General features: G+C 45.6%; 2 long non-coding RNA genes across 2 annotated transcripts; one reads left to right on the top strand and one right to left on the bottom strand.

Moving 5' to 3' along the window:
• Positions 1-693: 693 nt before the first annotated feature.
• On the top strand, positions 694-14,989 carry LOC307215857. Its single transcript, XR_013838681.1, has 3 exons — positions 694-1,033; positions 11,285-11,427; positions 14,895-14,989. It is a non-coding gene; the product is annotated as an uncharacterized lncRNA (long non-coding RNA).
• LOC307215855 lies at positions 14,514-20,789 on the bottom strand. Its single transcript, XR_013838679.1, has 2 exons — positions 20,698-20,789; positions 14,514-15,755 (listed from the first exon to the last, which is right to left on the bottom strand). It is a non-coding gene; the product is annotated as an uncharacterized lncRNA (long non-coding RNA).
• Positions 20,790-22,142: the final 1,353 nt, after the last annotated feature.

The following is a 22,142-nucleotide window of genomic DNA, read 5'->3' as shown; positions in this document are numbered from 1 at the left end:
AACCTCTGTGGCTGGGAAACGGCAGTTTCTCGTCTGTAGTAACTTTCTGTGACTTTACCAAAAAGTTTAAACCAATAAATGGGGCGCGCGGTGGGGGGGAAATATCCAGGAAAACTTCGGGCATAATTCGAGGAGGAGTTCTCCTGTAGAAGCCCAGTAAAAGTCGGGGGAATTGCGTAAAGGCGCCTAGTTCTCCTGCGTTTCAGTAGGGCTGGCGGAGGAGAACCTCCAGCTGGATTGTTTCCTTTACGACTTAGACCTCAATCCACCATTCGACGAGTGGGACAATTCTCTGTGTAAGAACCCCTGTTTCAGTCGCTTCTCAAGCCTCCTAAAGGGGTCCGTGTTATTTCTTTCTCGGTTTTCCGAACTAACACTCTGTCCCCAAACTGGCTTGCGGCAGTTAAAAAAAGCAGCGCCATTCAGTCGACTTCAGTTGGGCTGACGCAGACTTCTCCCTTCCCTTTCTAAACCCCGTTTAGTTTTTTGGGGGTGGGGGCACTATTTATGGATTTCAGTTTTCTGAAACGCAAGCATTTTGGTTTCTCCGGGCTCCGTCGCCGGAACCCAGCTGTGAATCTGGTTCCTCTGCCCACTCATTCCGCGTTTCCTCGACGGCAGAGATAGCAAAAGGGTGGCAAACGGGCTTTTAGCTTAAGAAAACAATCTGCAGTCATCGCTGTTTACCTGTGCCTCTGAAGGAGGAGGGTCCCGCTTCCTGCATTGAGTTCAATGGGACTTACTCTCGGGGAAGGTTGCACAGGACTGCCGACCTCCTCCGGATCTGCAAGGGACGGACTTCGCTTCCATTTAAGGGGCGTCTAAAAACAAACAAACAAACAAACCAAAAAACCAAAATTGCCACATACAAGGAAACAGTCCTCCTTGGATTCAGCTGCCTCTTACCCCCCATATTCCCGTGGGGAGAGTGCCCCGGACCAGGGACGCTCTCATCCAAGCAGGCGGTGCAGAGGATGGCTGTTTAAGGGTGCGATCCTAAGGACATTGGCTATGGAAAACGGGGGGACTTTGTGTGAGTAAAAATGGGCTGTCAATGTTTGGAAACAGCTATTCCACCCCAAGAGGGTGGTATGGAGGCGTGAAGTCTTATCCCCTTTATCTCCTTTTAAGCAGCAGGAGGTGAGAGCCGAGAGCTGCATAGGCCGAAAACCAGCCCAATGGCAGCTACGGTGGAGGGGGAAAAGCAACTTCATAACGGGGTGGCCTCTAGGTAACCTGCTTGGTTTGTGCAGGCGTTCTTCTGAATATGCCTTCGCCCATAACGCATAGATTGCCTCCAGTAATTAGAAGTTAGCTTTGCCGTAAACCGCCCCAACTCCCCAAAAAAGGAGGGAGAGAAAAAAAAAAGAGAGGAGCTATGTCAAAGAAGCGACGCCAGCAAATGCCCAGCTCTTGCCCAGGCATTTATGCCAAGCAATTAGGAGCAGTAAATGTGCAGAGGGTAGAAAACGAGAGACCCCGTGGTTGGAGTTTCCGGCGCTGCAGAACGTCAGGCTGTTTTTCCTGCTGCGGCGGCGGGGGGGGGGGGGTGACAGTGACTTGACTCTACGCGGTGCCTTGAGACACACCGACGGGCAAGGGCGATCTCCCTCTTTCTCGACCTTTGCTGTTGCTAATATTTATTCGTTTTATTTCACCACCAAGGAATTTTAACTGGGCTCTTTTGGTAATGGGAGGCAAGGAAGGAACTGGAGGTCTTTTTCAAGCCAAGAACAATTACCAAATGCAGGAGTAGGAGATCCAGAGATGTGTACAAGTTACTAGAAGTACGTGCACATTTGGAAACGAGGAGTCGTGTTTCTCTAACTATGGAGGAACCCAAACTGTTCGTTGCGTGTTGCAATTTATTTGTAGTGTAATGGGGTTGGGGTTTTTTTGCCTTTGTTTTGGTTTTAGAAAACGGAATGAACCCAAATCTCCCTGGTGTGGCGAAAATTTCCTATTTTCAGAGAGGGGAAAATCCGTCTTGGAAGAATAAAAAGGGAGCGTTAAGTTAAAAGCAGCAACAGTCAAGCAAACAGGGGTGCATGAGATGAAAGGTGACCTTTCTTACAAAAGAAGCGCCCGCCCTGCCCTCAACAAAGGACCCGCTCCGGCGGATAGTTCTCCTGCGCAAGCCTTACTGAAATGAATGGGAGCCAGGAAAGACTGTCTGATTGAGGGCGCCCCATTCATTTCAATGGAGCTGGAGCAGAATAACTTTCCGCCGGAGAGGTTCCTTTGTTATTGCTGCGTTAGATAAATATAAATATATATACACACATTCACCCGGCAATAGGCTCCATTGTACTTAAAAGAATTTCTGCCTGGGCATATATAGGATTCCGGAGTCTGATCCTAGAGCGTGTTTACTCAGCAGTCTGTCCCATTGTGCGCCATTGGGCTCAGCCTCTGCTAAGCCTGCGTGAAAATGGCAAGAAAGCTGGAAGTTAGTGATCTGTCTGTCTCACAGCTCGGCTAAGCCCAAATACCTTGGCTAAAGCCAATTAAACTGAATGTTAATTTTGCGATGCAGCGTCTTTGAAGTCAATGGCTCTCCTAATCGCGTCTAAATCTAAGTAAATCGGCTTAACAGAGTTGTGGATGAGGCTGGAGTCCGAGCAAGCGACTCTGGCGGTGCTGTTCACGCTAGCCTGTATAACTCAAAACTTTCAGTCGCTTTTTATAAACTTCCTGAGCTGTTCAAACATTTACTCTGGCCCAGTGTCGCCTACATATATATATTTTTTAATATTAAAAGCCAATAAATGGGCGGAGGGGACGAGTGGGTGACAGAGCTGACACACTCACACACAAGCAATATGCGGATAGGGTCCCGAGTCCATTTCTGTCTTGCTAATGTGGAGTTGATAGCAAGCCGCTAGTCCCTGCGACGTACGTCGGAGAATTTCAACGTCAAAACCGCCTTCAAGAGGACAGGCAACAAAGGGCAGGCCCCTCGCCCTCCCCAAATCAAGAGCTCAGCCTCGTCTGCATCAGACAGACGCTCAAGTCTCTCGGCTTCTCTCTGGGTGTGGAGCGCGGGGAGAAGACGGATCTACCTCTTTGTATTTATTTCCGTATATATTTTGCATTTGCATTTCCATCTAAAAAAGATCCGCCTAAAACCATTATTTTGCACCTTTCCGTGGCAAAGGTGCACAGACGGCAATGCCTTATTAGGCCCAGCAAAACATGTCGCGAAAATAAGAGAGGGAGCTTTGGAGGGAACTGTGTATCAGGCCAGATGCGAACTAAAGTTAAAGAGAAAAAAGTGGCTTGATGTTGGTTAGCTTCTTCTCTAAGCTCTTCGGGCAGAGAATTTGTCTTTCTCTGTAAACGGTACGCTGGTTCCTGTAGCAGTCCTAACAGCATGACTATGATTAATTATTTAGTTGTCCTTTCTGGTTTGCAAGGGGTTGGACTGGATGACCCTGGGGTTCGTTCCAGCTCAACAATGCTATGGTTCTGATTCGAATACTGAGGGCGCAGAATGGCTGGGGGGGAAAACGTGCGTAGATATCTCTCCCCCCCCCCCGTTTATTTTCTCCACGGGGAAACGTAATGGAACCTGGTTTTGGTGAAGCACAGCAATCCATAGAGAGGCCAAGACTGCGCGCTGCCTTTTGCGCGCTGCCTGCTTTCAGGAGAATGAGGTCAACCCGCTTACCAGTGCACGGCGCGGAAAGCAAATGGGCAGGTGAGGTCAGGAGAGGAGAGGAGGACTTGGGTGCTGGTGCTGAGGATGACCGCGTGTGTGTGTGCAGGATGTCGTCGAAAGCCTGGTGTGGACACCAGGATTGGAGGTCTTCAGCTTGGACTGTGTCTCCTGACTCTGGGGGAACGTGGAAGATTGGGAGAAGGTCCGACGAAACGCGCACGGTTGCGTGTTGTTCATAAGCCCCAAAGGAGACCCAAGGAACAGATGTGTTGCGTGTTGGGTGGGGCAGCGTGGGAGCAGAGGGCTGGACAAAGGGCACGAATGATCGCCTAGAGAAATGCATGTAGTTTCATACAAAAGCGGTTTTTAAAATTTCCCTTCAATATGGGAAGCCGGGGAGCATTCTATTTAATAATAATAAGCAACCCAACGTGGGTCTCCCCCCCCCCAATGTCACGAGTCTGGAATTTAAAATTCCCTTCCGACACAGTGGAGAGAAAGAAAAAACTTAATTATATATAGAGGGTAGTAGTCGTAGTACTAGGTGTGGGGTGTCGCAATAATGCCTTTTATTCGACGCCTGGCGTGCAACTTGTTAACTCAGTAACGTCCCAGTCTTCACCGCGTCTGCTGCGTTTTGCAGTCCGAAGCAACTTTAAGTGGTCCTTAGCGATTAGATCCGGATTGCTTTATTATTATTATTATTATTATTATTATTATTATTATTATTATTATTATTATTATTATTATTATTATTATTATGCCACATCCCTCCAGGGCATAGCGGTCTCTCCCTCCGCGCATTTTGATGGATAAAGAGACAAGTGGCGCTGATGCGAAGCTCTTTAATCCCCGTGAAAGCAGATATTTGCAGTTTATGTCCCAGAAAGGTAAGCTTATATGGTCCAGGAGGAGCAGTTTATTCCTCATGAAATGGCGAATTAAGGAACGGTGATCAAGGAACAGGCACAAATTCATCAGGAAACCCCACCACCCCAAGTTGACAGACCGTGTGTGTGGGGGGGGGGGGCTGAGAGACTTTATGGTTTAGAATATTACATAGCCCAGAATATTTCCCAGAATTTCCAGGGTCCTCGCTACAAAGCTGTAGCGGAGCCGAAGAAGTTCCTAGAGTTAAATACTTGGTGGGTTGCATGTGTCTTGGTGCTTAAAGTGCAGCTTTTTTTGCGTGTCTTCAGTTATGTTCAGCTCTTTCTGCGTATCTTCACCCGCTCTTGTGGAAAAATGAAAAGGGTAAACCCATTTTGGCTGGCTGGGAGATCAGCCTGAAAACCTGGTGTGTACCCCCCTCCCCCCAATGAATTAAAGACAACCAGACAATACTGGCCTCTGCCTTAAGCGTCACGTCGAGGCACGCAAGAATGGTAACCCAGCAGCAGGAAGACGCCCATTGGAACCTGGAAGATCGCGAAGGTTGGGCTGGAGGAACGGCTGGAGAGGTCGCACATCGAGGCCAAGCCTCCTAGGCCTGCGCACCACCAGCCTTGGCAGGTTTGCTCAGAAATCAGTCCCACTGAGTCCAAATGGGGCTTCCTTTTAGATAAGAGGTCACAGGAGCTCTCTCCTTCCTTGTACTGACCTCCTGGATTGCACCGCAACCGTGGTCCCGCACCCCCACCGCCCTTGTTTCTTTGGCCGCAAACTTTTCGAAGGACGAGGAAGAAGCCAATGATTTGGCCAAATAAAATAAAATATAATTAAAAACTATTAAACGCAGTGACTCCGCTTAGATGGTATCCTGTGCGTCCCAATCGGTTCATGTTCCACTTTTATGCCGTACTGGGATGCTATACAAGGGTACCCGAAGATGGGGGAAATGAGAGGGACCCTTAATTCTCTTATTATTTTGCTTAATTCTCCGGCTTTGTTTTCCCTGGGTGCCCCCGCCCGGCGGAGTTCAAGCCTCTGAACACCGCCAGGCGGCGCTGTCCATTCCCTCCATAGCAAGGCAGTGAAAGCAAAGGAATGAACTGCCACCTCTATCCAACTGTGGACTTTTGCTCTTTTTTTGTTGCGCGCGGGGGCGGGGGAAATTGAGAACTAGTTGTTTCTGTCTCCTATGTTTTTCCTTCCTTCCTTCCTTCCTTCCTTCCTTCCTTCCTTCCTTCCTTCCTTCCTTCCTTCCTTCCTTCCTTCCTTCCGTGTTTTGCATTGCTTTAGCTCCGTTTAAAGGGAGAAGCAACGGCCTGACCCCTCACACTTTGGAAACAAGAGAAGCCTGGAACCAGATAAAAATCACATTTTGTTATTTTTAAATGGAGGGTAGGAATAGGAATAATCCTTGATGTAATCGGAAGGGAACAGTGCAGTATAAAAGGAGGGGAGGAAGATAAGAGTAGATAAGTCTGAGGGACGGGGAGGAGGAAGAGGGGGTCCCTCCCCTTCTTTCTATTCGAAATTTTCCTGGGAATCTCACTCCGAGGGGGCAGATAAAGCTGAATTTTCTATCCGAAGCAATTTAGGACTACAGGTGTTCAGAACAGATGGCATCTTATCAGAGATTCCTTGTAATAGATTTCCTTTCCACCACTTTTTGGAGATAGTGGATTTTTGTCTCGCCTTTTCAAAAACAAGTTGCAAAAGTTTTGGGGAAGTACAAAGGTTGTGCAAATCCTAGTGAGGCAATGCAATAAAACCTAGAATTTATTCTTTATTTTTTATTTTTGGAGGGTGTGGTGTTGCGAAAATTCAGGCCAGAAGGCGAAGATTGACATGAAATTACATAATTCCCCTCCTGGGGAAAAAAACAAACCGCCACCATAAACACTATAAACTAAGCAGCTACTTGTAGCAAGCTGAATTTGAGCAAAACTTCCAGAGGAAAAACGCTTCCCAATTTTTGTCTCACTCCACCCCTCCGCCAAAGTATAAAAGAATCCAGCCAGCCAATGGAGAAGACCAGAGTGAGATCAACCCGGCTGTGAGCCAGATCTCCTAATTAAAACAATAGAAGTAAACCACTGAAAGATTCAATACGTTTCCTGCGTGTGCCCACCCAGGTCGTTGGGGCTGATTCGCTCCACATTTCACCTCTCTCCCTCCAAACTGTGCGGTCATATTCTCGAGATAAATAATTGCAAAGGTATTCCATTTCCACGCAACAGCTCACCCTCGCTCCCCAGACTTAATCTTCGTTCAATGCTTTTGAGAGCTTTCATTTAATCCAATGGTCTCAGCGGCGAAGCGCATTTCTAGAGCGGAAGAAGTCGGCGAAACCGAGCGGACCTGCCACTAAATTTCGCCATGTAACGTAACACCTTTCTAGTGACCTATAAATGCTTTTTTTTTTTTTTAAAGGGAGGTTGGAATTAAAACCAAAACAGGAGTTTAGGCGGGGGTTTAAAAAGTTATACAAGTCGATTCTCCGGTACCCACGTACCAGTAAAATACAGAAGAGTTGTATCCATTTTAAGGCAAGCTCATTTAATGTACCGGGCTGTAATATTAGTGTTTTTAGAGAGCTGCGGAAGAGCGAGGAAGGCGGAACGAAATGAGACTAGGAAGCGTAGCTTTGTGGATGTTCTGTAATTGTTGCAGGATCTGCTCAACGCAAACCCACTTTTGAATTCCCTTTGCTCTTGACAGGCGAGAACTAAGCGCAGGTTTAATCGTCCCATTGAAACGAATGGGGCAGGATCGTGCCCTTCCTAGTAAGTTCATTTGCTCAGCGATTCAGGCCTTGGCCTGTCGATGCTTCCTTGGGGTGAATGGGTACCGAATCAAGTGAGTAGCTCTCCTCCATCCATAGTAATGGTGCTGTCCAGACTTACCGCACCAGCTTCACTATGTCTACTTAGAAGTAAGTCCTGTGGACTTCAGTGGGGCTTACTCCCAGGTAACTGGGGTTAGGAGTGCAGCCCAAGTAGTTAGCCCACCGAGCAGCTAAAATAGCCACTGAGATTCAAAGCAAACCTGGGGTGGTCATTTTAAAAATCAGAGGCGTGAAAGAGAGCCCAGCTATGGTGATGTTGCTTTGAGGAAAGGTTTTTAAATTTGACTGTTGATTTCTCTAGCCCTAAGCGTAAAGGCGCAATGCACCAGGAAGTTCTTCAGCGCAAAAAAGGATGCAGCTGAACGAAAGGCGTGCGTCCACACCCTTCTCCTCCAGCTCAGGCCCCATACATCTAAATGGAGTTAGGAGACGTTCCCGTTGGACAGAGTCCTTCAGGCCCCCGACCCCCCCCCAATGGAAAAGCCGGCTCTGAGACCACCTTTCTTAGGCATTTTTCGCAGGGAAGAAAGGTCGTGGCTCAGAGGTAGCGAGCAGGCTTTCCTTACAGAAGGTTCAATCCTAGATGCCACCAGGAAGGGCTGGGATTCTGGGAATGCCTCCGGATTGAAATCTTGGAGATTTCTGTTACTGGTCAGTGTAGACAATCTGAACGGGACGGACCAGTAGTCTGACGCGGTACAAAGCCGCTTCCTCTGTGTGTGTACACCTGTCCTTTCCAAGCAGTTTAGCTCCGTTCTGACGCGAGCGTGCCAATACGTTTCGTTCGAGTCATCCCTGACGCGTCAAATCATTCCTAGCTTCGCAGGTCTGACAGCCTTGAACAGGCCGACCATTGCGCGATGGAGAGCAAAAAAGAATCCCTGCTCTGAGGTCTGAGGATCCCTCTCAGATCTGAGGGGCAGGTAAAGGAAGGGAGCTTTTCCTAGCACCAGAAGTCCGAACCCTCAGTGTGTCAGGGTGTACAGACCCGCCAAATCTCCAGGGAAGTACAGTCCCGGATTTACAGAAGGAGTCCTGGTTTCTGATTTGATCCCGGAATGTCCGACTTTACCAGGGTGTCCCTATTTACATCGCAGAAATGTTGGAGGAGGGTATGGTAGGATGTTCCTCTTTTCATCAGAGAAATGTTGGAGGGTTTGGAGTTATGCGACTCCAGAGCTATGAAGATAAATAACTATATATACAAACTTTAGAAGACATCTGAAGGCAGCCCTGCATAGGGAAGTTTTTAAAAATATCAAATATTTTATTATGTTTTTATAGATATTTGAAGCTGCCCAGAGGGGTTGGGACAACCCAGTCAGATGGGTGGAGTATTATTATTATTAATAATAATAATAATAATAACAATAATAATAATAGATTAGGACATCCCTATTTTCATTGGAGAAATGTTGGAGGGTATGTCATTTTTCTAGGTTAATGTGCTGGGAATGGCAGCCTTAAGACTGATCTAACAGGAAGTTCTCCTGCTCATGTCATGCCAGCTCTCTCTTGTGACTCCCATTTATTTCAGCGGGGAGATAGATGTCTAGGCAACATGCACTCCAGCTTGAGAAACAGTGCAATGAAATTGCAACCCGCAATTCTGCAAGGTAGTTTTTTTTAAATACGGAAATGACACACTTTCCACAAAATGCACCATTTTTTCTCACCTGCTGCCCAGAGTCCCACTGACTTTCCTCAAGGAACCCTCTGTTGCAAGGTATCCCGTTTTCCCCAGCTGCAATATTTTGTGCTGGAAAATGCTCTCTTTTTCCCTCCTCCAGCTAGCGGCACGTACAGCTGAGTGAGCGTTAAACATTTATTCATCCATTTATTCATTCATTTAAAACATTTGTAGCTAAGTGCTGGGAAACGGTTATTTTTCTCACCATGGAAGTGCTACTTTGAGGAGGGTGTGTGTGTGGATCACTTGGCAATAATCGTGCAAGCAGTGGTGAATTATGCTGTACGCATCATCTGGAAACACCCTTAGGGTCTTTCTCTGCACAATGACCGCCTTCCCTTTTGAAAGCACGTTTATCAGTTTGTACCACTCAGCTTTCATGCCTTCCCTCAGGAAAGCCCTATTGCTTGAGGGGTATTGAATCTGCCTGTCAGGAATTCCAGGAACTGAACCAGTAAGCTCAGGGGAGGGCCCAGCTTGCTGAGGCACCAGGGTTTGCATCTGTGGTCAGTCCCTGCAATTGTCAGGCAGTATAGTGCCTCTGGCTTGGCTGGGCTTAGTGCTGAGGTAGCCCCTGCCCTGCCCAGTGAAAACCTACCACAATTGGTTTAGCAAATGGTGAAAATACAGGCAATTAGAGCTGGCCCAAGACATTTTGGCACCCGAGGCTAACCACAAAATGACAACGTCCCTCCCTACCAGGGAAGAAGGAGCGAGTGACGATCTACATCGGGAACATGGGGAGGATGAAGATCTACATCAGGATGTGCTGCCCCTGGAGATCCTGCCACCTGAGGGAGTCACCTCATTTTGCCTCAAGGTTGGGCTGGCCCTGGGGAGGACTTTGCGCATTGTGTGTGTGTAGGGAAGCAAAATTTTCTGCATCTATCAAGCTTCCCCTATACCTTTGGCAGTGGTGATTGTTGCAGTCCCTCTTATCCTTTCTTAAAACTTCTGTGGCAATGGTAGTGGCTACCATTAGTAGTCCTGGTAGTCCTTGGCTACCATTGTTTCCTTGGCTACCATTGTTTCCTTGGTAGTCCTTGGCTACCATTGTTTCCTTCCAGAATGCCCCTGGAGTATGACATAGCATCATAACATAGCATTAGTCTGAAAGGGTGGAAAATGGAATCCATACTCCCCAGTCATTAATCATTGGTTCAGCTAGAGGCTGGTCCATTAGGACAAACAGCCCCCACCCACCTGTCTTCTTATTTACAACCAATCAAGGGGCTCTGCCTGCCATTGGCTCTAGCTGTACCTACTGTGGGTCTCCCTGGCTTTTGCCCAACCAGTCACACTCCTGCTCAGCATTAATAAATACTAGCTGCCTGACTTTCTGCCTTGCCCTCTTCAATAACACTGTCTTTTCTGTACTTCATTGTCCAGCTTCCTGACAAAATAATCCATTCGGGTAAGGCCTGCTATTGCCCCTACACTGCCACTATTTCACACTTAAAGACAAAAAGGACAACTCTTCCAGAATTCACATTTACTTATATTGTGATTAAAAGGGGAAAATTTAGCATCATAGCTATGGCTTTTGTACAGCTGGTGCCAAGGGTGGCAGGATGGGTAAATGACTACCCCCAAAACTGCTGGCTCCCTCTGTCTGAATTAGAAATACAGAAAGGTTTGTGTCTGCAAAGGTTGGAACAACATAAGAACACGAGCCAACCGCAGCACTGCCATGAGAATCTGCCTCAACGCTTCCTTGTCCCTTTCTTTTCTTTTCTTTTCTTTTCTTTTCTTTTCTTTTCTTTTCTTTTCTTTTCTTTTCTTTTCTTTCTAGACCTTCTTCTCTGTAGAGCTTCCTCTGAGATTGAGATGCAATTGGAGGCCACAGGCAGAATTCCTCCACCCTTGCTCCATCACATTCAGTTAGCAACCAGCAGCACTGAGGCCTAGAGACACTGGCATGTGCCAATGACACCATCATTGCAAGTCAGGGCCTAGGGGCCTCTCAGCATTGACAGGGATGCCCAGAATCAGACAGATCCGACAGGGGAATCCAGTCACATTAAAAAAGAAGCAGCTAAGAATTCATGAAATTGTCCTTGTTTCCTGAATGGTAGCAGCCTTGTTTGTTCCAGCTCTGATGAGCACCTGTAACTTATAGCCGCAGGCATATTTGAGGGTGCACTCCTGCTGAAAGCCCTATTGGAGTCCAAAACCTTGTCATTTCTATGGACTTCCCTAGAATGCCAGAATTTGACGACGACCAGGAAGACCTTCCACCAGCTCCATCTGTCGAGGACTGCAGCCTTTTCACTCAGATTCTAATGTGATCGAATCACTCGGTAATTTGTAATGCAAGGAGCTCTCCGTGGGATTGTCCAGAAGGTGTGGCTGTTGTAGAACTTTGCAGTATTGGTGGGCATGGCCCCTGCTTAAGTTGAAATGAGATAAACAGTGCTGCTGCGCATGCACAATGTTGGGGTCCTCAGTGGGTTGCCTTGGGCCATTCATGGTTGTGGTCTCTCACCTTAGAGGGTTGTTTTTGAGGATAGAACGGGGAGGCGGAAAACCATGCACACCTTGAGCTCTTTGGAGGGAAGTTGGGCTATAAATTTATAGGGACAAAGAAAGTAGATTTCAGATAAGCTGGGTTCTGATCCCTCTCTTGTTCAAAGGCTTTGGTTTTGCAAACCGTGTTGCTCACACTGCAGTCACTTGCATGCTTGCAGAGATACATGTCTCACTAAGTTCAGTGAGACTTATTTACCCCCTAGTAAGTACGTTTAGGATGGGACGCGGGTGGTGCTGTGGGTTAAACCACACAGCCTAGGACTTGCCGATCAGAAGGTCGGTGGTTCGAATCCCCACGACGGGGTGAGCTCCCGTTGCTCGGTCCCTGCTCCTGCCAACCTAGCAGTTTGAAAGCACATCAAAGTGCAAGTACATAAATAGGTACCGCTCCAGCGGGAAGGTAAATGGTGTTTCCGTGCTCTGCTCTGATTCGCCAGAAGCGGCTTAGTCATGCTGGCCACATGACCCGGAAGCTGTACGCTGGCTCCCTTGGCCAATAAAGCAAGATGAGCGCCACAACCCCAGAGTCGGTCACGACTGGGCCTAATGGTCAGGGGTCCTTTTACCTTTTAAGTATGTTTAGGATTGCAGTCTTTCTTCAAAGACTTTGGATGACAACTTTCTGCAGGGTTTCCTTTGCATGACCTGGAAAGGGCTCTCTGCAAGTGGACTGTGTGAAAACCACTGTTCTGAACAAAACATGCACAGATTGCCTTGGTACCTTTGCCCTTGCTATGTTCTCTGTGACTCAGATAGAACCCGTTTCTCACCTTTGAAATCCTCAATGTCTGTTCTCTGATTATGTATATGGAATGGGAGCTGTTGGATCCTGGCCCCTCTAGAAAACTTGCTCTCAGTAATGTTCTGAGGCAGGGAGCCATGTTCTCTCTGTTTGTGCAAGCTCCTGCATTTCACTCTTACAATAGCTGCCTTTCAATGATGGGTAAAGTGATTCATATGTATTTTTGTGTGTGTGAGTAAGTAACCGAGCACTTAGAGCACTGCTGAGTGATTTATCATCAATATAAACCATCATTTAGGAAGTCACTAGGAAGATTGGGGTGGGCGGGAGGTGGGCAGAGAGAAGACCTTCCAACTTGAAACCTTTTGAGTAAAACAAACAGGAGAGAAGGAAGGGGAGAAAATATTTGGGCACATGTAACTCCTCTGAGATGAAAAGCAAAAATGACTTGGAAACAAATAAATTTTTCCAACATCAAATACCAATCCATTTGAATAAAACACCTAAAAGCTAATAGATAGGGCTCTATCATACAACTTGCATCACACAAAGGAAAGAACCCAGAATGGAGCTGTGTAGATCAGAGGTTCCCAAGCAAGGCAATAAACTTGTACTGTAAGTTAACTATACAGAGGATTCTTAAAAATTCCCTGGTCTTTCCTACTAAACACAAGGAGACATGCCTAAACCTCTTTCCCAAGTTTTCACATTTTGCAGTTACCATTTGGTGGTGGTGGTGGATACTTCAACATCTATCCACAGTTGGTCGTAGTTGCAGAAAAATAACTTCCAGTGACTACCTGATATCAGATGAACCCATGATGGGTAAGATGCATCCTGGTTACTATGGGGGGAAGGAAGGGCAAACTAGAGATTCCAAGGACTCATTATCAAGGTGGAAGCAGGAAAAGGGGACAACAGCTGCCCTTTAAGACCCCAGGGATTCCTATGGCCTGGTGTCCCAACAATTAACTCCTGTATCTCAGTTCTGATTTCACTCATTGGCTAAAAACACTGTCAGACAGGATAATTGCTTAGAAGGTGCCTGCACACTTTGTTTCATAGCTTCCTTTCTAGGAGGGATAGATTCTATTTTATAGCAAAAGTCAGAGGCCCCTGTTGTCTGTGGCTCTGGTACCCTCTTTTTCCACTGAAAGTGGCAGCCTTCTGCAGCTGCCATTCTTTTTATTAAACAACAACAACAACATGGTAGACTAGTTTTCAGCATATTGCTTAGTTTGGCCTTACAGTGCAGGGATCTGCAGACTAAGGTTGCTGGTTTAGGCACTTAAATGAAGCCCAGGCTGCAGACAGGCTAAAAAGAGAGATGTGGTGTTATGTTGATGGGGACATGCTGAGCTTAATGGAACAAGGTAAAAAGGTAAAGGTAAAGGACCCCTGACCATTAAGTCCAGTTGCAAACGACTCTGGGGTTGCGGCACTCATCTTGCTTTACTGGCCGAGGGAGTCGTCGTACAGCTTCCAGGTCATGTGGCCAGCATGACTAAGCTGCTTCTGGCGAACCAGAGCAGTGCACAGAAACGCCGTTTACCTTCCCCCCAGAGTTGTACCTATTTATGTACTTGCATTTTGACATGCTTTCAAATTGCTAGGTTGGCAGGAGCTGGGACCGAGCAATGGGCGCTTACCCTGTCGTTGGGATTCGAACCGCCAACCTTCCGATCGGTAAGCCCTAGGCTCAGTGGTTTAGACCACAGCGCCACATGGCTGCACTGTACATGATAAAGGGGAAAATATGCTTCTTGCTCTGGGAACATCATGATCAGGGGACAGGTTGGGTCCCAAAGGGCTCCTTTATTTTCTTCCACATGGCTGCCATCATTGGCACGGGTTCAAATCTAGGCACTATAATCCCTCATACTGGGCTGAGTGATCTCCACAAAAAGAGTGTGCTAGGCAAAGAGACAAACTGCACCTCCATTTCGAGGTCTGTGCAAGCAACAGGTCCTAATGACGGGCGTTTTGCAAGTTATTGTGAAACTAGAACTAGCATTATGGTATAATAACTCAGTCTCTGGTGTATGTGCACACACAATTCAGGATAGACCAAAAATGAGAACAATTGTCATACAAAATCAAACTGAGAGGAGGGAGCTGTGCTACTTGCAGGATGGGAAACAATTACTGCATCATAACATTAAAGTCTATTGTTTTATTGTCTCTTAAATGCTGTAGTCATTTGTCTAACGTTATCCAAGCCTTATTGTAGCACTCATCTTTGATGAGGGACTTCTCTCTTCTTTTCAAATGTGTAATTCTCTATGTTCCCCTCCCCCCGGCCTTGTTGCTGTCTGTTAAATTTGTAAATCAGAGGGAGGAAAGAGGGATTAAATTGCTGAGGTGTACAAAAACAGAGGAAGAAAAATGTATTTCTCACGTGACAGAAACTGGCTCCAAGGCCCATTGAAATGACTGGTAGCTGCACCAATGGCCCATTCATTTCAGAGGTTTGGGTTTGTGCAGGAGAACTTATTGGAGGATTGTGCCCTCATTAATCCATGCTTTTGTGTCCATGCAGCAGGGCAGGACCTTCTCTGCAATAATGAGATGGTATTCTTCTTTCATTTGCAACAGAAAAGGATGGCATTTGGAGTTTAACTGCATCAGCAGAAGTTTGAACCGAACACTGAATTCCTGCTGGAGAAGCACACTCTATTTTTGGATGTAATCACATTGAGTTTAGGGGGGTATAATAATAATAATAATAATAATAATAATAATAATAATAATTTGTATACCGCTCTATATCCATAGATCTTAGGGTGGTTCACAATATAAAATTACAGTATAAAAACAAAATACGCACATAATAAGAACAAAAACAAGCCAATAATTCCCCCTTCCACAACACATTAAAAAGGGCACCAGATGTCAATCAGCCAAAGGCTAAGTTTATTAAAGGAAATACAGTGGTACCTTGGGTTAAGAACTTAATTCATTCTGGAGGTCCAATCTTAACCTGAAACTGTTCTTAACCTGAGGTACCACTTTAGCTAATGGGGCCTCCCGCCGCCGTGCCGCCGCCACACAATTTCTATTCTCATCCTGAAGTAAAGTTCTTAACCTGAGGTACTATTTCCGGATTAGCGGAGTCTGTAACCTGAAGCGTCTGTAACCCGAGGTACCACTATACATGCTTGATAGAACAGATCCTAGTTCTAACTACGCTGGAGAGACAAAGTTCTGTGCTCTCAGCAGCAGACATACAAACATGTCCCCATGGTAAGGATGAAGGAGGAGCAGGAAATGAGGTCAGCAAGAGTATAAATCTAGTACCTTAGGGAAGGTTAGCACAGGTTACATCAGAAAGGGCAGTCTGCAAAACTTGGAGGTTCCTTTCTCTACTCTTTCCCATTGCAAGTAGAGTTGCGTCCCAATACTTCCATAAGAAACAGGGGAAGGAGGATATTTATTTATTTATTAGTTAGTTAGACTTATACCCCACCTTTCTTACAAGAGGGAGCTTAAGGAAGTTTATGAAAAACAGAAACAGGTATGTGTGACACACCCACGTGCCCCACCATAGGATAATATCCTGTTAGGATATGCCCCATCTTAGGAGAAAAGCCAACACAAAAATGGGTAACTCAAAGGCAACACAATATATAAAAATGTATGAAATATCAGCTGAATGATAACAGCACCACTCTGGAATTCCAAGATGAAATCCAATACAAGACAGCGATGAAAATCCAATACCAAACCGAAACAGTGAACTTCAAAAGTCATGTTGGAAAATGTTGATACGAAAGATGCCCAAAGGAGAATATAATCTGCTTCGGTGATCCTGGCTGGCTCTTTGGGCTTTCACCCTCTTCCTTCTCCCACACCATCGCCCTGTGGCCTTTCCTGGCCATTCTCACTTGGGACATGCGTGACACTGTTGTATTCATTTATCTTTTTCTCTCTTCCTTCTTTTATTTTCCTTCTACCCGACTCTTCTGCTCCTTTGATGTTCTTTTTTTGTTGTGTGTGTACGAGTGTGTGGCTGGATGGATAAAGGACTCAACTAGATACAACATGCCTTTTTTTTCTAAAGCAGGGGGTCAAATTTGGAGTAGGACAAAATTGTTGTGGCAATACTGGAAGGGAAGAGTGTGGGATCAAGGAAGATTTTTTTTTTTTTTAATAATACAATGAAACTGTTTAAAGCAACTTTTATGGATCAATACATTCGCATTAAAATTAATAAAATGCAAATTTATGGATTGCTGACAATACTGAATATTGCCTTCTGAAATGGGGCAAAGATCTAGGTGGTCCAAATGGTCTAGCCTACACTTCCTCTCCTGTCTGCAAGAGCCTGATCAGCAACCTGTTTTGTTGTTGTTGTTTGAGAGCTTGGAGCAATGCAATAGCAAGGATGGTTGATGGAACATCGATGGAGAAAGACTAGCGATGAATCTACTGGCTGGACTTCAGCAGTCCTGAAGAAGACATGATAAGATGTACCAAAAAATCTTTAATTAAATCCTGAAAAAGCTTTAATTAAAGTTTTCCCTAGTATGAACTGAATCTCTCTGTTTCTGCTAGTTGGTATGTTGTTATGCCTCCCACTTTTGATTTTTGTTTAGCGGTTTTTTTTAAAAAAAATGATAGTGATTTATCATTCATTGTGGGTGGAAAGGTGGGCTAAACACTTTACAAATAACCATTTAATATTATTTAACTGTTCCTTCTTCACCTTCTATTCCTACAGCTCAACCATGCCACCCTGCTGCCTTTTGGGAGGTTCATAGACCTAAACCAGCACAAACAACTGTACACACTGAGGAATGCTGTTTTTCCAGAGTTTCCAAATGCTTGGAGAGGAGTTCTGTAGACATCCATGCAATTGTATGTGCAGGGGTCCTTTCAGACAGTGCAATGAATGCATACATGTCTGGGACACAGACTGCCAATGTGATGGCTCCCTGCATTCATAGTATATTCAATAAAAATGTCCAGAAAGGACATTTGTCTTGCCTGTTGGCCCCCACGTAGCTGAGAGTCCAGCCTCTTCACCCAACCCCAGTTGAGCTGGCAAAGCTAGGATTGCTGTTTCTCTCTAACAGTCTGAGGGACAGTGCATGGATGTTATGCTTTTATTTATATAGGGGTCTCACATATAAAGTACAAAGCGGCTGCTTTGCTTTGCTTTATTTATTTTTTAAAAGAATCACAGTGACCGAAACTAGCAAAAAAGGGTTGGATGACGGAAATGTAACAGCTGTAACCTCACCACCTTAGGAGCAAAAGGTTTATTAAGGTTTCTGCGGCATGGACAGGAAAATACAAATGGCAAGCCAAGGTGGTTAAGCTTGGAGGGGAGAAACAAGCCTTTATGTTTAAAAGACCTCCGTTTTGTCTTTCTTGTATGAAAAATGAAGAATTAGAAAGAGATTCTTCTTTCCTTCTTTTTGAAATGGCAGGCTCTTTTTCTCCTGTGGACTTGCCCTCCCCCCCTTTTTTTTGCAGACTGTGCTGGAGTGCATGATGGAGTGCTGTCAAACCAAACAACTATCTGTCTTGTCTGTTCAGTGCTTTTTCCTGTCTCTAATATTGAACCTGCCAGTGATCCTGAACGCACAACATATCAAAGACACTGCTTTTTATTTTTTTAGAGCTCATCTTCCTCCAAGGGATAGGAAGCTCTGAGCAGTCTGTACAGGGTCACTTTCACCCGGAGGTGAGGAAGCTTGGGAGATCTATTGCATGGAAATCTGTTTACATGAGGCTAAGCCTGCTCCCCTGTGATGCTGAAGACTCTCCTGCAGACTGCAAGGTGAAAGAAGCTTTTGCCAAACCAGGAGAGAGAGAGAGAGAGAGAGAGAGAGAGAGAGAGAGAGAGAGAGAGATGGTTCTTTCCTTTTCCTTTCACATTATGAATGTGGCCACAGAGAGGTTAGGCTGGCCTCAACCAGAGCCAGGGCTTTTCCGGCTGTGGCTCCAATCTGGTGGAACGCTCTGCCACAAGAGATTAGGGCCCTGCGGGACTTGACATCTTTCCGCAGGGCCTGCAAGACAGAGCTGTTCCGCCAAGCCTTTGGCCAGGGCACAGCCTGACTCCCTCCTTTGGCAATCTTCACAGAACTTTAGCCCAATGGTTGCCATCAATTTGATTTGAAGTAATTTTTTAATGAAATGATTTTAGAATGTTGTATTATTTTATTGTTGTTAGCCACCCTGAGCCCGGCCTCGGCTGGGGAGGGCGGGTTATAAATAAATTTTTATTATTATTATTATTATGAATGTGGGCACAAAAAGGCAACGTTGAGCAAATAGACCCAACTCTGTGATCTGCTCAATTACTGTCTATCATGCAGATGTGGATGGTTATTTGGGCACAGAAAGTCAAGGCAGTTATACCTGAAAAGGAGCACTGTTCAAATTCCAAAACCTGCCCACTATTAGAACTAGAAAAGCATGGACCAAGGCATCAGATTATCCATGACAGGAAGTGGAATGAGGGCGGAGGAAGGCATATGGCCTGTGGGGACAACTTTGCTGAATTGACCAGCTATTATGAGTGACAGGTGGATTGATAAAAGGAAGCTACTGCAGGCCAGGACTAGAAGCATTGCAAGTGGCTTGTTCTATAAAACTTCTTGGAAGCCAAATGTTCCTTCTGTGCATTTGAAGCAAATGATATTTCCTAATCCACTTCAAGTGTGCTTTGTCCTGAAAGGAGGCACATAAGCCTTATAAGCAAACAAAACATTTTAATGGACTAGAAACTTCTGTTGATTGGTGTGCAGGAAACTCTTCCAGAATACATTTTTCCTTTTGTTAAAATGAAACTGATGTGACTCAGCCTGGCTGTCTGAAACCCACTTCGTTTGTACATTTCTTGACATGGTTGTGGCAGCCTCTGCTTTGGATAGGCACGAAAACATCTGCCCATGTGGTTTCGCTTCCTGACATGTGCATCATCTTGTAAGCTTTCTAGGAAACCAAACTGTGTGGGTAGAAGCCTCTCTCTCTCTCTCTCTCTCTCTCTCTCTCTCTCTCTCTCTCTCTGCAAAGGTGCTATCCTTGTGCGCACACACTCATAACTCCAAAATCTACTGGTGGGAGGAACATGAGGGTATGTTGGGGGTGTGACTACAGCCAAGATCAGGCTGGATTCTAATACAGTGGTACCTCAGGTTAAGTACTTAATTTGTTCCAGAGGTCCGTACTTAACCTGAAACTGTTCTTAACCTGAAGCACCACTTTAGCTAATGGGGCCTCCTGCTGCTGCTGTGCCGCTGGAGCCTGATTTCTATTCTCATCCTGCAGCAAAGTTCTTAACCTGAACCACTATTTCTGGGTTAGTGGAGTATGTAACCTGAAGCGTATGTAACCTGAAGTGTATGTAACATGAGGTACCACTGTACATCAAAAAGTCATGCTATGTTTTAGAAATCAAGATGGGCTATTCGGTGAGCTCTTGGGGGCAGTGGCGGAGCTTCATGCTCTGGCACCGGGGGGTGTGTGTGTGGAGAGCAGGCAGGGGCGGGGCTGGCGCGTATCCTGGGGGCGGGGTGCCCAGCGCAGGCAGGGGGACAGCCGCGATGGCACCCTGGGGATCGCACTGCCAGGGGCGGTGCGCTCCCACCTCACTCCTCTTCCTCCACTAGTGCTTGGGGGCGGTGTAAAAGGTGTGATTCCATCCACTGTGCTATAATATAGTTGCCATTCATTTTATCGAGGCCTGGACAAGGGAACTCTCTGATGCATTGCGGTCTCCATTTCTGCTAGGGAAGGAACTGGCCTTGCACTGACTGTTGCCTTATTATATAAAAGATATATATGTATGAGAGAAACTACTTCAGTTCGCAAGAAAACATCCCACTTAACAGGGAATCCATAATGCTAAACATGTTTGTTTAAAGAACTACATTACTGCTACATATTATAAGTGAGCGGCTTGAGTCACACATTGCAATTAGCAGATTGGTCATAAGTAATCTATCGAGCACATTGGAATGCCAACAATTGATCGCTTACTGGTATTTTCTTTAATCATTAGTTTGTATTGAGTACCGTAAATAGAATTTTAACATCATAAAGCAGGCCAAAATTTACCCCTCTCTATGTATTGCAGTAATATGTGGCGGGAACAAATATCCATGTAATCAACTGCTTTCAGATCCAAAAATGGAAGCACACAAATGTTTTCCTGAAATGCAGGCAGACTTAGTGAGGTGAACTGCTTGCTAATCAGCTACAAAGAAGCATTTTATTTATTTTTTTAAACTTCCACCATTCTTCCTAGGGAACTCCAGATCGGGAACATCCAATTTTTTTGGATTTAGTCTTCACGGCATTCCTGGGAGGTAGGTTAGACAGTGACTTACCAAAGGCCATTGGGTAATTTCATGGCTGAGCAAGGAAGTAACTCCCCAGTTCAACCAAGAACGGATAATACTTTAGACCAGTGGACATTCTTTTGTTGTTGTTGTTTAGTCGTTTAGTCGTGTCCGACTCTTCATGACCCCATGGACCAGAGCACGCCAGGCACTCCTGTCTTCCACTGCCTCCCACAGTTTGGTCAAACTCATGCTGTAGCTTCGAGAACACTATCCAATCATCTCATCCTCTGTCGTCCCCTTCTCCTTGTGCCCTCAATCTTTCCCAACATCAGGGTCTTTTCCAGGGAGTCTTCTCTTCTCATGAGGTGGCCAAAGTATTGGAGCCTCAGCTTCATAATTTGTCCTTCCAGTGAGCACTCAGGGCTCATTTCCTTCAGAATGGATAGGTTTGATCTTCTTGCAGTCCATGGGACTCTCAAGAGTCTCCTCCAGCACCATAATTCAAAAGCATCAATTCTTCGGCGATCAGCCTTCTTTATGGTCCAGCTCTCACTTCCATACATCACTACTGGGAAAAGCATAGCTTTTACTATATGGACCTTTGTTGGCAAGGTGATGTCTCTACTTTTTAAGAAGCTGTCTAGGTTTGTGGACATTCCTACGGCACACTTAATATTGCAAATTCAGGTTCTTTTTTTATGGATCATCTTGAGAGATGTCACCAGAACTACGTACTTCTGCATTATCACCCACCCTAAACATTTAGGATGGAATGAAGAAACAAATAAAATGAAATAAATATTGGAAGAATTTATGTTAGGCTGGCTTCTTGCTTAGGTGTTTTATTTATTTATTTATTTATTTATTTTTAAAGTTTTCTTGGTTGACAAAGGTATGTGCAAGGTAACTATTTTCAAGTTACATTTTCCATAGGTCAGTTTCATTTGTTGAGACATTAGGGTTACATTAGGAAGAAAGGGGGGGGGAGAGGTGGAGGGGGGAAGAGGTGGAGGGGGGAAAGGGGAGGGGGTTGGGGTTGGGAGGCGATGTGTCTAATTTGCTTAACGTATGTGTGGGGTTTTGTGTCAGCGTCGTTTGTGTGAGTTCTCTTTGCTATTCGCTTGTGTTCCTTTGGTGGTGAGAGAGGTTGGGGTTGACCTAGGGTGTGGTTGTTTGTTTGTGATTGGCTGTGCTGAACTTTGTTTTCATGTGTGAGTGGGGTGGGTGTGTTTGAATCAGGTTAGCCATATTGATTCGTATGTTGTTGATAGATTCTTGTCATTGTCTTGTTGGGCTATGTGTGTGATAAAGGGGAGCCATACAAGGGTGAAGGCATCTTCTTCTATTTATCCCCATGTCAGTTTCAGTTTATTGGTTAATTTTTCTAGTAGGGCTGTTTCCCATACTATTTGGTACCATTGGTCCATGCTTACTCCTGACAGGTCTCTCCAGTGTCTGGCTATGATGTTTCTGGTTGCTGAGAGTAGGTG

This window comes from Podarcis cretensis (assembly GCF_951804945.1).
Source record: "Podarcis cretensis genome assembly, chromosome: 5".
In the NCBI taxonomy this organism is placed as follows: Eukaryota; Metazoa; Chordata; class Lepidosauria; order Squamata; family Lacertidae; genus Podarcis; species Podarcis cretensis.
The sequence above is the reverse complement of the archived record's forward strand: the minus strand, read 5'-3'. Positions and strand labels throughout refer to the sequence as shown.